General features: G+C 40.3%; 1 protein-coding gene across 4 annotated transcripts in view; it reads left to right on the top strand.

Annotated features, from left to right (window-relative positions):
- bru3 (CUGBP Elav-like family member bruno 3) overlaps positions 1-14097 on the top strand; it is a 975444-nt gene that overhangs the window by 552848 nt on the left and 408499 nt on the right. For 2 of the 4 annotated variants that reach the window (XM_031982256.2, XM_031982260.2), the window contains exon 1: positions 7207-8105. The exons of the other annotated variants lie outside the window; for them this stretch is intronic. The gene's annotated coding sequence lies outside the window, so the exon portion shown is untranslated. Of the gene's footprint in view, positions 1-7206; positions 8106-14097 lie in introns of those variants that run through there. 4 annotated transcript variants of the gene reach the window in all.

Here is a 14097-nt window from a genome sequence, read left to right as displayed (position 1 = left end):
AGAGAATAATTGCGAAGAAAATCGTAAGGCAAGGGATTAACGCGTTGTTATAGCTCGCGCTATACAATAATTTCCTCTGAATCATTTCTAACACTAAGATTATACCATTTTTCCTGATGTCCAATAAACAAGCTACAATCGATCATTTTATTCCTTTCGTTTTCGTAAATGTCAAGATTTTCACAGTTCCCGAACACCGCGCTCGAAGCGCGCGATGGCCAAAGCGGCCCCAGTCCTCCGCGGCGAAACAGTCTCGACAAGGTTCTTAGCATTATTAAAATCAGCACGGAAGAGATGTTATTCGGCGAATGCAGCGCAGCCCGTATCCTCGGTCCTTTCCAACGCAACGCACACTGATCCACTTTAGGAAAATCACCATCGGACGATTTACCTCCATATAATGGCTCTTGGTTACCTCCTCCCGCGCCGGCCTAGTAGATTGTTCAAATCGTATCAACTTAATTCATATTCACGGTACGATCGAACTTGCCGGCAGAAAGTCGGGGGCCGAGGGAGATGAAAGCACCGCGACCAGCGGTGGGAATCGCCGGAGCGAGCGAGAGAGGATAGATGATGGGGCGGGGGGAGTGGCTGAAGGGGGGCCGGTGGGTAGATACGAGGGACAACGGAGGGTAGTCGACGAGCATTTGCCCAAGCGAGCTGGGTTTTAGCCCCGCTTCCGTCTCATTACTCGCTACGCTCTGATTGAATTACCTACAATCAACATCAAACATTTTTAAACTCAATTTCATGTACGTAAAATCGTGTATTTTCCCGCTTTTTTTTTTCTTCCTCCTTTATAGAACCGCTTTGCGAAGCGCGAACTTCGCGCACGGAAAGTCTATTTTTCGCTCGTATTACGGTCACACGAAAAATCGACCGTGCCCCGGCCACCGTTATATCGTAATTGTTTTCATTCGAGTCGTACGGCGGCTGGTACTAATCGGCGTGTTACTTAATGTTTTACTGAGGAACCCTTTCGGAGTGGTTTCTCTAAAGTTCGAACGATCCTTTTTTGTCTCGTACGTTGATCGAGTTCCTCGGTGGTCTGATTTTGTTTATTTTTATTCAATCCTAGAGATTTTGAGGAGAGAGGACTGTTATGGAATATTAAAAATATGTTATTCTTGTCGCTTAGATCATTGAGGGAATTAGTTATGAACCATGAAATATTGTTATTTGTAAATCTGTTTCTTGCCATTTATACCGTATAGTTCATTAAAGTTTAAATTTGTCGTGGTTATGTTTGGAAAATGAAAAATCTTTATTTCATTATTTCCTGAAAAATTCGATTAATTCCTTTAAATTCCATTTATCAATCCACTGATTGTTTTTAGTAATTTTGATCGTTAATATATGTTAAGTAATAGTGTGCTAAAATATTCATGTATGAATTATTGTAATAAAATGTTTATTATTGTTAACTACACGATAGGAACAATTTATATATTAAACTCTTGCCAACATTTATAAACTTTTACCAACACTGCATATCTTCAGGGTACACAAAAAGGAATTGTACAACACATAGGTTATGAATCGTTCCTCCAAACAGTTATTGGAAATAAATGTATATTGTAGATGAATTTGATGTAGAAGAATTTTTTAGATACGAATTCAGTCTTCCTAGATTGTATCTTGGATTCCGTTATATTTCCAACTGAAATGTAATAAAGTTATCAATTATATTCTGATATGTCCCAGCTGAACGAACTTTAACTGCAAATATAATAGTCATTGCAATCGTGAATCATTGCCGTGGTTACACTTTATCGCTTCATTAAACGCTTTATTATGCAACAGATTATTGGTACCTTGTAACCCAATTTGTAGAACACGGGGAGGTCTTGTCCTATCACTGTAATTGGGTCGAAGGTGGGAGTCTGTAGAAGCGACATGGCCGATAGCAAAGGAGAGACGAATGGAGAACGTAAGTGAATGGCGAGAAAGACGGAGAAAGGAATAGTCGGGAATGCGAAGGCGAAGGGTGAACCTACCGAGATATAAGGAATTCGAGTTTTATTGATTTTTCAGTGACAAGTCTCAACGTTACTGAATTTGAATGCTGATGCGGCTTACAAAAATCACAGTGTATACATACAAAGAAAAGAACAAACATAATAATGTTTGCACATTTTTGTGCATCTACATGGAATATGAATGCGAGAAATATAATTAAAAGATATAATTATAAAATGCAATTGTAGATTATTTATATCTCAGTGCTAACCTATTAACCCTTTGCACACGTACGTCATGCTGGAGATAACAATAAAAATTAGTTATAGAACATTACAAATTGTTCTAAAAAGTATCACACTTTAAAAGATTATAGATATTAAATCTTATAATAATAATAATAAATAAAATAAGTATATAACATTGAATTGTATCGTTGTAAATTACTTTAATTAATTTCCATAAAAATAAATACAAATGTACACCCAACAACATTGAAAATAGATCGAGTGCGAAAGATTGAAATCACGCTCATTTGTCATCATTGTTAACCACAATAAGAATATTTCATTTCATATTAACGTTCGGAATCCGTTGGTGATAAATGCGGGCGTTAATTTTCTTTGTCAGTTTGCGAATAATTAGTAGATCATAGAAACTTGTCGTACGAGGAATGCGGAGTCAGCGTGCGCGTGCAAATATTATCGGGAAGGCCACACTTCAGAATGAAATTATTGCGTACACGTGGTCTGTTCATTGGAATCCATAATGGCGGAATTGAATCGCATCCCGAGAGCGCGATTGATTTGCCGAAGAGAAGCACTAGTCAAAATTAATTCCCATTATTTCGTTAATGACACCGGGCTGCGTCGCACTGCGCTCGTCACGCTCGCAAGCTCGATTTAGCGCGAATTAAGGATAATTAAGAATCCATTTGTATTCGAGCAAACGGAAACTGCGACCGGTCGACTCCCGCGGAGAAACCCAACTTGTAATAATTACTTTTTCCAACGAATCGAAACTTCGTTGCGCCGGCTCGCCCGATAAGTGAACGAATCGTTTAAAGCACCTACAACTATTCGATACGTTCCTCCGGAGATATTACCGAAGATTTATTTTTATCGGGACACTCTTCCCAATCGTTCTTTTTCTTTTTTTTTCATATTAACTGTAAACTTCCCGGAAAGTTGCGCGCAACGAACAATTTGTTTTGCCGCCGCTGACGAAGATGATCGTTCGAGTTTACAACGTAAAGTTAAATTTCATCGCGACGTACCGTTTAACTTTTCTTGATGGAGGGCGTACCTTAACGTCAACAATTTAACTAAAAATCGCGAGCCCGGTACCGACTTCGAAAACTTATCCGCCGAGTTTATTAACTCCGTCGACTGACATCGTTGTAATTTGAAATTATGATACTCGCCCGGTAGTTTGCAACCGGTGTGGAATTATTAACTCTTCTTAAGCGATTTAAAAATAACCGTGCCGACCAGCGGGGAAAAATAATTGGCTGAGAAGCATAACGCGGCCCATACAGAAATGATAGATATACACGCGCGACACGGCCGTGCGAATGTATCCGGAGCAATTCATTCACGCTACATGGAAATCTCATTAGGCCCAGATACATATAACAGCTACCTCGCGACTAATGGTTGAGTTTGAATCAAGCTATAGGACAGACGCTTTAGGCGGAACTTGATCGTGTCGATGTTCACGGTGCATGAGCCATGACGTACGTTTCTAATGCATAATAACCGCTAGCCAACACTAGTTCAGCCATGGAATATAGAATCACGTGGCTTAAACCTTTCTAAGACCAATTACTGCTATTCCCATGATTTCGTCGGTTCTAATTAACTTCAAACAAACGCATCGAAGTGTCGGCGACTCACGGATTTCGTGACATTCGAGATTTTCGTTGGTGGTATCTTTTCCGGGAAAGTCGATCCTGAAAATTTATTGATATTTTTTATTTACTATTTCGACTTTATCTGCGTTGCGCAAATATATCAGTTAATTGCTTCGGAAGCTACGCTTTGGACTAATAAGTTTTGTTCCATATTTTTAGATATTTTTTTGGTCTCTGGACACCCTACAAATGTTTCAGTTCTTTTAATTAGATTAATGTATTCTTGATGGTACTTCAAACTAATATGTAGTTCATGATTGGGATGTTCATTTAATTTTCTGTTTCTAGATATTCATTCCTGTTATTCGAAACTCTTTTGTTTTTTGTACATTTCGATAAACTTTAACGTCTAACATTTTATGGAGAATAAAATAATTACGTGAAATGAAAGTTTAAGAAATATTTCAAATTTAGATTATAAAGTACATGTGTGAGTGAAACGTATGGATACTTTTATCTCATTGAACTTCGCACATTGTACTGTATAATATGTAGAATTTGAATCAGTAAATTGAATAAATATACCTTTATTATTAAATAAGTGAATTTGCATGTAAAAGTAAGTCGGAAACATATAACAAAATTTTCTCATAGGAGATTTCATTTTCGAGGTAATCGTCGTCGACGACATTGACAAATGTTCCTAACAAGTAGAAATGGTAAATCATAATCAGACATATCAGCCGATTTCTATTGAATAGTACACACCTTCAAATTTTTAGCCGCCATTATTTCGGCAACGATGTATCATACGAAAAAATTGCATTTCTCTTAATTTATGCTACATTACTGTATTTATAGCTTATTAAAAGTTCAGTACATTAAAGTGATTAATGAAGCTCAACGAAGTTCATATGTTACTTGACGTCTAATAGAAATTTCAACAGAAGAAGTAAGTCACTTATTAATTTCTGAAAACGTATATTTATATAGATATTTACAGTTCATTAACGACAAGCAATATAGAGTGTAGAACTTTTGTAATAACATTACAACGATAAACAAATGAAAGAACATTTTAGTACGAATTTATTAATTACATTATACATCCATCTATCATTTTTTCTGATCATGTGCCCTAAATTCCTAGGGAAATTTACGAGAAACATTAATGTGTGAAACTATTTCCGATAACTTTTTCTCCAATACTGCTTCGCATAAATGTTGAAGGTAGCAATTAACCAGGAGTCGACAGAAATGTAATAGAAAACCCATATTAAAAGTGTTATAAAGAAAATATTATTCGAATTAGCGAAAATCTAGTAAATTATTGAATCTCAGTGAAAAATGTACATAATCCATTTAAGGTGAGTTTCATGCACCATGAGTACATTTACGAAATACGATTAATCACTTGATATGAAGTAACATTTTTCACGCAGAAATAAAATCTCCACCTAAAAACAAATTGCGCTTTTACCATTCGCGTGTATTTCGCTCGGTACAATGTATTACTCTTCTACTGTTATTACCAAACTAACATATTCTACGTTACTCCGTTAGCCAAGCCGGTCAGCGGCTTGGAAGTGAAGAGGAGTAAGGGGGGACGGCTACTCGCGGCGCTCGGCCTAATAGTAATGGCGGAATTAGTTTCGGCACGTCTTTGTTACTGGCCGAGCCGCGAGCTGTGGTGGAGCGTGCGACCGAGTTCCCTTGCCCCTCTTCACTTGTGAGCCACAGGCCAACTTGGCCAACGTGAATAACATGTGTTATACAATCGAAGATTGTTTTCAATCAAATATTGCAAAATGAAACACGCGCACATAGTTTAAGTATTAATCGAAACCTGCAATTGCCTGAACGTTCCTTTCATATTTACAATATCAAAAGAAAGTTACGTTTCATATTTCATCGGAATTCGTATCATTCGATTCCCAGGGTGTTGCTAATTTTTAGCACTGCATATTCTCCATTGTAAGGACATAAAAGATGCGTAAAACGACAGGGAGGCGTCAGTAGCAAACTCGTCGTTTCTCCGAGCGCGCAGTCATAGCTACAGCTGTTGAACAACGAGCGTTACGCAAGAACGCAACATGGTGGCAAGGCGCGCGAGGCGCAGCGGGCTGGTATGCAGGAACTTCATTATAACCTCATCACTTCCTAGCGAGTGCATTCGAATTGAAAAACGCGCAGGCTTGTTTTGAGCTACGGTTACCGTGACAACGCGCGTATACCTCCTCTCATACATGTGTACACGCAGTCCTCCCTCCCATCTTCCCGGCATTCCTCCCCCTCCATCCTCGACTAGCATCCCACCCCCTCGACGATCTGTTCTTCGTTTCACTTATAATGCCCAGGATTTTTTCTCCTCTTTCCTCCATGGATTTCAAGCTGTTCGTTGCCGCGTCACACCGCCGACGTACATCGCAAAAGGTAGCGAGACGTATTTTGCGGGCGGGGAACAGAAAAGACAAAGAGGGAGGGAAACAGAGAGAGAGAGAGAGTGAGAGTGAGAGAGAGAGAGAGACGAAAAAGAGAGAGGGGGAGGAGAGAAAGAGAGATGAAAAAGAGAGTGAGAGGGGGTGAGAGAGAAAGAGAAAGTGGGTAGGGAGCAAGCGAGCGAGAGAATAGCGAAAGCAGAGAGGGTTGGAACCGATGTAGGGGGCTATTCGGTGGTCTGAGAGAGGAGAGTGTGCGGCGACGCAGGAGGTTGAGGGATGGTGTGCGGAGGACGTACCGGCGGCGACGACGAAACGCGGGCACAGGCGAACCAGTCACTATGACAACGGTGACAGGCGAGGTGTTAGTGCGCATCCGTGACCACGCCTACGTCACGATGTTGTGACGTCAGAGCGTCGACGGCAGTGGCGCCCGGCGTCGACGAGAAACGTGGCGCGCGGCGTTCGTCGGCCCTACCATGAAAGAGAGAGGACCGCTGCCGCCTGTTGCTACTTTGCTACACGGAGGGTAGGCAACCCCGTTTCACTACCCTCTCCACTCTCTCTTCTTCGGTCCCCCGCGATCTCCTTCCCTCGTTTCCCCTGAACCCCGAGAGCTCCGTCTCGTTCTTCTTCCGTGTCATCCATCCCTTTCCACTCGCCTGCCTCTCTGTAAACCGGCCAAAGAGGGACGGAGAGGAAAAGAACGCCCTCTGTTACAACCACACGCGGAGCTGTATCCGTCTCGCTTCCTCCAGTCCCCGTTCCTCACCCCGTTCGCCGACGTTCCCTCTCTCTTTTTCTCCCGGGTTCCCTTCTTTCTCCAACTTTCCACTTTTACCGCGTCCTCTTCCTCTAGAGGAGGTATCAGGGTCTCTTTCTTGCCGCGGAGAGGCACCTTCCTGTCAGTTTTCGCACGGCCCTCTCACTCGGCCACACGCCGGCGAACGTGTTCGGTCTCCCTCGCGCCGACGGCCGTGCAGAGCCGACGTTCGCCACCACCGCCACCGCCGCCGCTACCCTACCACCGATTTCGAGCAAGCAACTCCCTCGGTTTCTACCTCCTCGCCCCGTTTAGCCTTCCGGCGGGCATCCACCCGTGCGCGTTACCAGCCAGCAGCGATCCCCACGGCCACGACCGAGAACCGAGACCGAACGAGAGTCGTCGTCGGCTCTCCGCCAGTCAGCTATCCGACTCGCCGCTACGCCACGCTACGGCCACGCCGCGCGCTGCGTGTGTTTTTTCGAGATCGTGTTCGAAAGCGAGGAAAGTAGAGAAAAAAGGAGCCGGGAGCAGCGAAACGCGAAACAGACACCACTCGCAGCCGTCCCTCGTGTACACGAGATAGCACCCCGTGCGCGCGCTGTTATCGTGTTCCGTGTGCCGCGGCCCCCTTCGACCCGCAGCTTTTCTTGTTTACCGAGCCTCGTGGCGGTGTGCTCTGCCGCGAGTGGAGGCGACGACAGTGAGATCGGAGAACAGTCGTCGTGGGAGATAGAGATCGAAAGGAATCGACTGTAAAACGGGAGTGAGACCGAATAAAAAGGGGGAAGGGAGCTGTTTCGTGGTCCAGTCGCATGTTGTCCAGGAGGAGAAGAAAATAGACCCAGGGAGGAGGGTGCGGAGAGGGTGACACGCATGTACGCACCGCGCTTCACACACCACGTACACAAACACATATACATACACCAGTGACGCGCATCAGGAGCAGTTCCAAGAGCGACGCGCACACGTCGTCGTTGGCCTTGTGCGGTGATCCTCCTCGTGGTTACCTTCGACGTCCTTGTACGCGTGTGGCACGTGTGCGTGCGGCGGCGTAGGACACCCATTGGTCAGCCACGCATATGGATCATAGGTTAGATTATTCATTCTCACGTTTAACGGTCATCCCCGACGTTCGATTGGGACTCGTGTTAGGCTCGTGTTAGACCCCGCTCTGACGCGTAAGGAAATTTTCGCGGTAGAGGGAACCGATCGACCGAAGGAATGAATGAATGAGCAAGAGGGTGAGAAAGGGAGTGAGAGAGCGAGAGAGAGAGAATGGGAGAAAGAGAGATAAACACGCGAGAATCGAGCAGACACGCACACGCGACCGTCCCCGTGGTCGATTCGACGAGTCGGCAAGCGGCGCGTGCCAGTAACCTGTTGCCGCCTCCGGGAACAAAACTCGAAAGCCGGTAATCGGGAGTTTAAGGATACTCTGATATTCCTGGGAAACTGCTTATACACTCCGCCGCGAAATAATGGGACACCGTAGAATTTTTAGTGCTTCTCAAAAATGCTGGAGTACGTTGACACTCTGCACACGTTGCATGTTTCAGCTGTCTTTTCCTTGGAAACGTGCAACGAGATTGGCTGACGGTTCAGTCGTTCTTTGGGAATTTTAACTGTTTATGTAAAACTCGACTAAATGATAGAACATGCGGGAAGGATGATTTATTTCGAAGCTAACGGGTGCCTATATTCTTCCGGTTTTTAAGTCACGCACACTTCTAAGTATTCTTTCTGAGCTTTAAGCGTCTGTTAGTTTGTGATTTATATAAGTTTTTTGAAAAATCGTAAATTTGCGTTTCAATGATTTTTAGATGCTGCTGTCGACTTTTCTACGAAACTTAAACGTTTGCAATCTCGATGAACATCAGAGGATACTTTTTACATTCATTTTTTATAGTATTCGAGCTTATACACCCTCCTAGTCACTGTAACTATTGAGCGTCGTTTCTTTTGAAACAATTCTATCATCTCATGATACTCGTCTAGACATTCGTGCGATTCCTTCATCTATCAATTGAACATAATCTGTACAATTTAATTTTGCATAATTGCTATTGAGAAATGTATAGTTTGTAAGTTACTAGAAGTGCTTATTGCCAGCGGCAATTTTTAATTATGATGAACGTTTTCATCATAACACAATTTCCAAGTGAACTGTCTAAATTCTTAATAAACAGTATAAATCACAACCAATATAAAACAAATTTTACGTTACAAAGGAAGAAATAGTTTCAATACAGTTATGTACAGAATTTTCACGTTGTAATACATTCAAAGAGCACTGAATATTTAGGGATGTCCTGTTATTTGGTCCGAGAGTGTAGCTGAAATCATTGAAGATTGTTTTTACATGGCTATCGATCTTACTTTCGTTACAAATGTCTTGGAAAACTATACAAACCTATATTTAATTTTCTGCCGTTATGGATTGTTGCTTTTTCATTGAAAGCTATTATAAATATATTTATCAGCCCAGAAGAAAAGATACTAGATAATTACTTTGTAATTTATCACTTGTGTTATTCTTATTTTTATTTGGAACACTGCTACCGTTCTAAGATTTCGAATTTGAAATTGTTACTTCTAATAGCGAAATGTTTGACATTAATCAAATTATGTGTCTATACTAATGCTGCTTCTTTAAGAGAACGCAAAACTCTTGAAATTTACAATATACATTTTCAGAGTATAGTTTGAATAACTTACACCGTCGCCCGATCAATTTACAAAATTATAGACTTCTGATATCAATTTCTACTCCAGATTTATGTATTATATCTTTAATCGAAATACAATTATCTTTTCCAGTTTCAGATTCTGTGCAAATATCTGGTATATAACTTGTTGTGTACAGTTTATTAAACAGTCATGTCGGTGCTTCATACAATGTGACCAAGTGAACCGCAAGAATTGTAGTGTACATAGTGTATGAGTGATTTCAAGAATCATCGAACTGAATTCGAGAATCAGACACCGAATTTTAATCTCAAAATATCTATAAAGAAATTCAACCGACTACAAAATTAAAGTGAAAATCGTATGCGTTAATAGTTTCAAGCAAGAACTTTCTATAATAGAAAAACATTAAACGATAACGACAAATATCAACGCTATTGGAAGAATAACAATTAACAAAAAGAATGAACACAAACATAACTATAAATAATAATAGCGCTGAAATAAAATCGTTACTTATTCCACCACAAGCTATCATTCTATCCAGTTTCATTAACAAAAAGATCACAGTAACTTCAAAAATGTCATTTCTATGAGTCAGATTCCAAGAGCCGAGTCTCATACTTTTAAAAATAGTCGTTAATTCACACGCCATTGGAAAGTAACCGAATTTGGTATTATATTATACGAAGAAACCTAAAATAAATATTTATCAGATGAAATGAATGGTTTACTCCACAATCAGGAAAAATATAAAATAAAACTGTCTCCAAAAAATGAACGCAAAAAGCAGAAGATGAATTCACCGTTACTGAATTGTACAACACAATTTACAAACAATTCTACCATCATCATTGACACATTGAAACAAACTGAATTTCGATTAGAAGCTGAAAATATGAACATAAGTAAAAAAGTAACATATTACACGTTTATAGAAAATCCAACAGATATTAATAATACTTAAACAACATTTAAGAACACTGAAATATTTCTATATCCGTGCATTTTAATTTATAGTAGCACAGAAGCACCATTTACAAGGACTAACGATCGAATAGATGTACGTGTTAACTAACAAATTCCGCGAAAGCTTCTGTTCTTCAGGGTCCACAAATATAAAGACAAACTAGATTCTAAAATGAATGTATACCAATACTTGTTGGAATATCATTAACTCTCCTTGATTGATAGTCTCAATCGAAACATGTTTTCGACGCAAAATCCAGCATCGACTGCAATACTGTACGTGAATGGCTGAAATTCTAGGTGATTTCAACGATTATGTACACTGGTATACCAATGGTTCGAAATTGGATGCAGGCGCTGGATATGCAATATTTACTTCATACTTCATCTTTAAAGTGAAACGTTCTAACAAAGCTTTTGTACACGTAGCTAAATTGAAAGCTACCAAGCAAGGTTTCACAATCACTTGCGAAGAGTTTTATACACACACAGCTATACTTGTCAGAACAAAAAATTCAATAATATACATGTGAATAACATTTCATTGACAAAACATTATAAATGGGGGGAAAATGATACTGGAATTCCTAGCAATGAAGAAACCGAAAAAACAATCAAAGAAACCGCAAATACCCTTCACTTAACCAACTTCAACAATTTATTTAATTAAAAGAGATTAAAAGTAAACTAATAGCATAATGTAAATTTAAACGTAAATAAATTACTTCACCTGAGTTCAAAAATATCTCGGAAAGCTTAAAAATTAAACCACGGATCAAACTGACACCTAAACTTTACAATTAGACTGTTAAGCATAGTACACATTGATAAATTACAAATTTATTTAAATTAAAACCTTGCTTCGAGGACAATTTTCAAGATAAACAAATTTACTATTTATTATACCGTTAAAAGGAACCAAGCCCGTGAAAAGAATTAATATTACATAAAAGCGTATCAAATGCAAGTAACCGTACTCACAATTAGTTCGGATAACCAGTTTTTCTCAGCGACGTAAATTGGAGGAAAGAATTATTCTTTCTTCGCTCAATTTTTACGACCGCAATTGCCTTGTGAATTGTTCTAAAGATACAAAAAGTGAAGTGATCGTTCAGTGCAGAATGTTCGTGTTAAAAGTCCGACATGAAAGTGAGACATACTACACGGTTTAAGCAAGATGAAAGACTTTACGGTCAAATAGAGATCGTTTCTTCCAGAAACAGAATATCTGCCTTTCAAAATTTGAAGGAGGTCTAACATTCGTGGGAGACCGAGCATGTAAATCTTCGGTTTATCGCGTGAAATTAACTGAATATACAATATTTCGGCGTGTATGCACAGGACGATAGATTCTGATGCAGTGAAAACAAAATTTAGTAGATGCGGAATTCGTAAGTAACAGTGGCACAACTGTATGGTCTACGATCGAAGAGCTCGCCGGTTTGAAATAATATACAGCTGCTAAATATGTGCATATGATATTTGTTGTTCCTTGAGATCGAACCATTTCCAAACAACAGTGCGCACCTGTTCCACATTTAAATGTGTCCAGCGCGCTCCGCTCTCGCGTAAACATAGTTATTCATTTTAAGATTCGTGTGATGCACCGTGAACTGCACCGAACACGTGGCTTTCCCACAAATTAAATCTCAGAATAATTATTCCCTTCGCTCGCTCGAGCGTCGACAAAAATAAAGGTCCTTTATTTTCAATATATTTTATTCATAAATCCAATGCTATAGGGGCAAATATATTTCACTCGAATACAAAATTTACTTGATAATCATACACAAAGGAATCGTCTATTTACTTGCATCACTAGTTTCCAGTGGAAGACGTCAGATATTAGAGAGACATACTATAATAACGAATACCATGCTAACAAACATAACGCAAAACGAGGAACGAACATTTCTTCCTGATTTAAATATCAGTTTTATAAACGTCAAATTCTGCTTGGAAATCAGACATTAACCTGTTAACCGTGGAATTTAATTTCAGAAATCTCTGATAATGCTCGCAATGAAATCAAAATATAAAGTGTGTACTCGTCTAACGCAGACAAAACGCACCTGTTATATATTCCAACGAAAATCTAAAGCAAAACGAAGATGAGTTACACGTTTATCCGAAGAAATGAGTAATCGATCGCTGAAAGAATTAGTATCATTTTGATTTTAAGACACGACGTGTATACTCGTGGGACGCAGTTAACTGGTTAACGCGTTGACTGTCACGAGAATTTCTAGCATTGTGTACAGCAATACTTATTCTACAATAACAAACTCAAATGGTATCGCAGTAATCGTGTTATACTATTATCTAGCTATTTATGTTACTGAATATTCACATTTAAAACGAATCTTTTCACTGTAACTCTTCTTCAACAATTTCGCAGCTCCAATTATCGGTGACCGCCGTGGCAGTCGATGTGCTACTGACTCGAGCAACATTGACTTCCGACGTCACCCCAAAAGTGACTTTTCCAGATGCGAGTGAATATTCGAGCGCGACTTTTCCTCTCGCTGGCGCGGTTGTTACGTATGCATTACTCCGGCATTAAAATCGCTCGATAAGTAAAATCTATTTGGTCTTTGGCCGCGCGAACGTATAACTTTTCAGCGCGCGTGTGACATTAGCTCGAGAGGTGGGCCGAAGTGGCTGGAATGAGGTTCGAAAGTGGAGTATGTGAAGAAGGGCCGACGTGCCGGGCGATATACGATATATATCTTTGGACGAGGCTACGTGACCGGAATCCCGAGGAGGTTAAAGTTGGATTTGTAACGTATTTTTCCCCGACGTGGAAATACCCATCGACTGGCATGCTGCGTGCACCGCCGTTTTGTAATTTCCGTCTCGTAGCCCCGATTGACATGGGTGAAAGCAAAGATTTACATTGAAAGGACAGGATAGGCGTAATGCATATGTATTTATGCATGTGTGGATGCGTCGGAAACACGTTCCGTTGACTCTGTGTTGGCTTTCACGCGATTCCGAGCTACTTTAAACTTAAAGCAATAGTGTGCTAACTTATTACCCGCAGTTCTACATTGTGTTCAATATCTTCTCTCGCTAGTTTTTTTATCGTTTCTCGAAATTATGTGCATCGGCGAGCGACAGCCATCGTGACAGATGTCTGTTCTTCCGTCGTGCGTCGTATTCTTTCCCTTAATTCCATTGGTACGAGTTTTAGCTCTGCGGCTGTGCTTTGTTTCAGTTATGCGTGTTGCTAGAGAAGAGATAGACAGAATACATATGTTAAGATAGGAATTTGGTAACTTAGAGGTTGTGAATGCGATAAGGCATTTTGAAATTGAATTTGAATTTTTGGGATTCTCGTTGAATATTCTTGTAGTGAAGGTTTTGAAGGGATTTTCTCGTTTTGAGGGTAGAGAAATAGGTACTTTTTATAAACCTTTCTTAGTAGG

The sequence above is a fragment of the Nomia melanderi genome, chromosome 3 (assembly GCF_051020985.1).
Source record: "Nomia melanderi isolate GNS246 chromosome 3, iyNomMela1, whole genome shotgun sequence".
Lineage (NCBI taxonomy): Eukaryota > Metazoa > Arthropoda > Insecta > Hymenoptera > Halictidae > Nomia > Nomia melanderi.
Note: the sequence above shows the minus strand (reverse complement) of the source record. Positions and strands in the feature narration are given on the sequence as shown.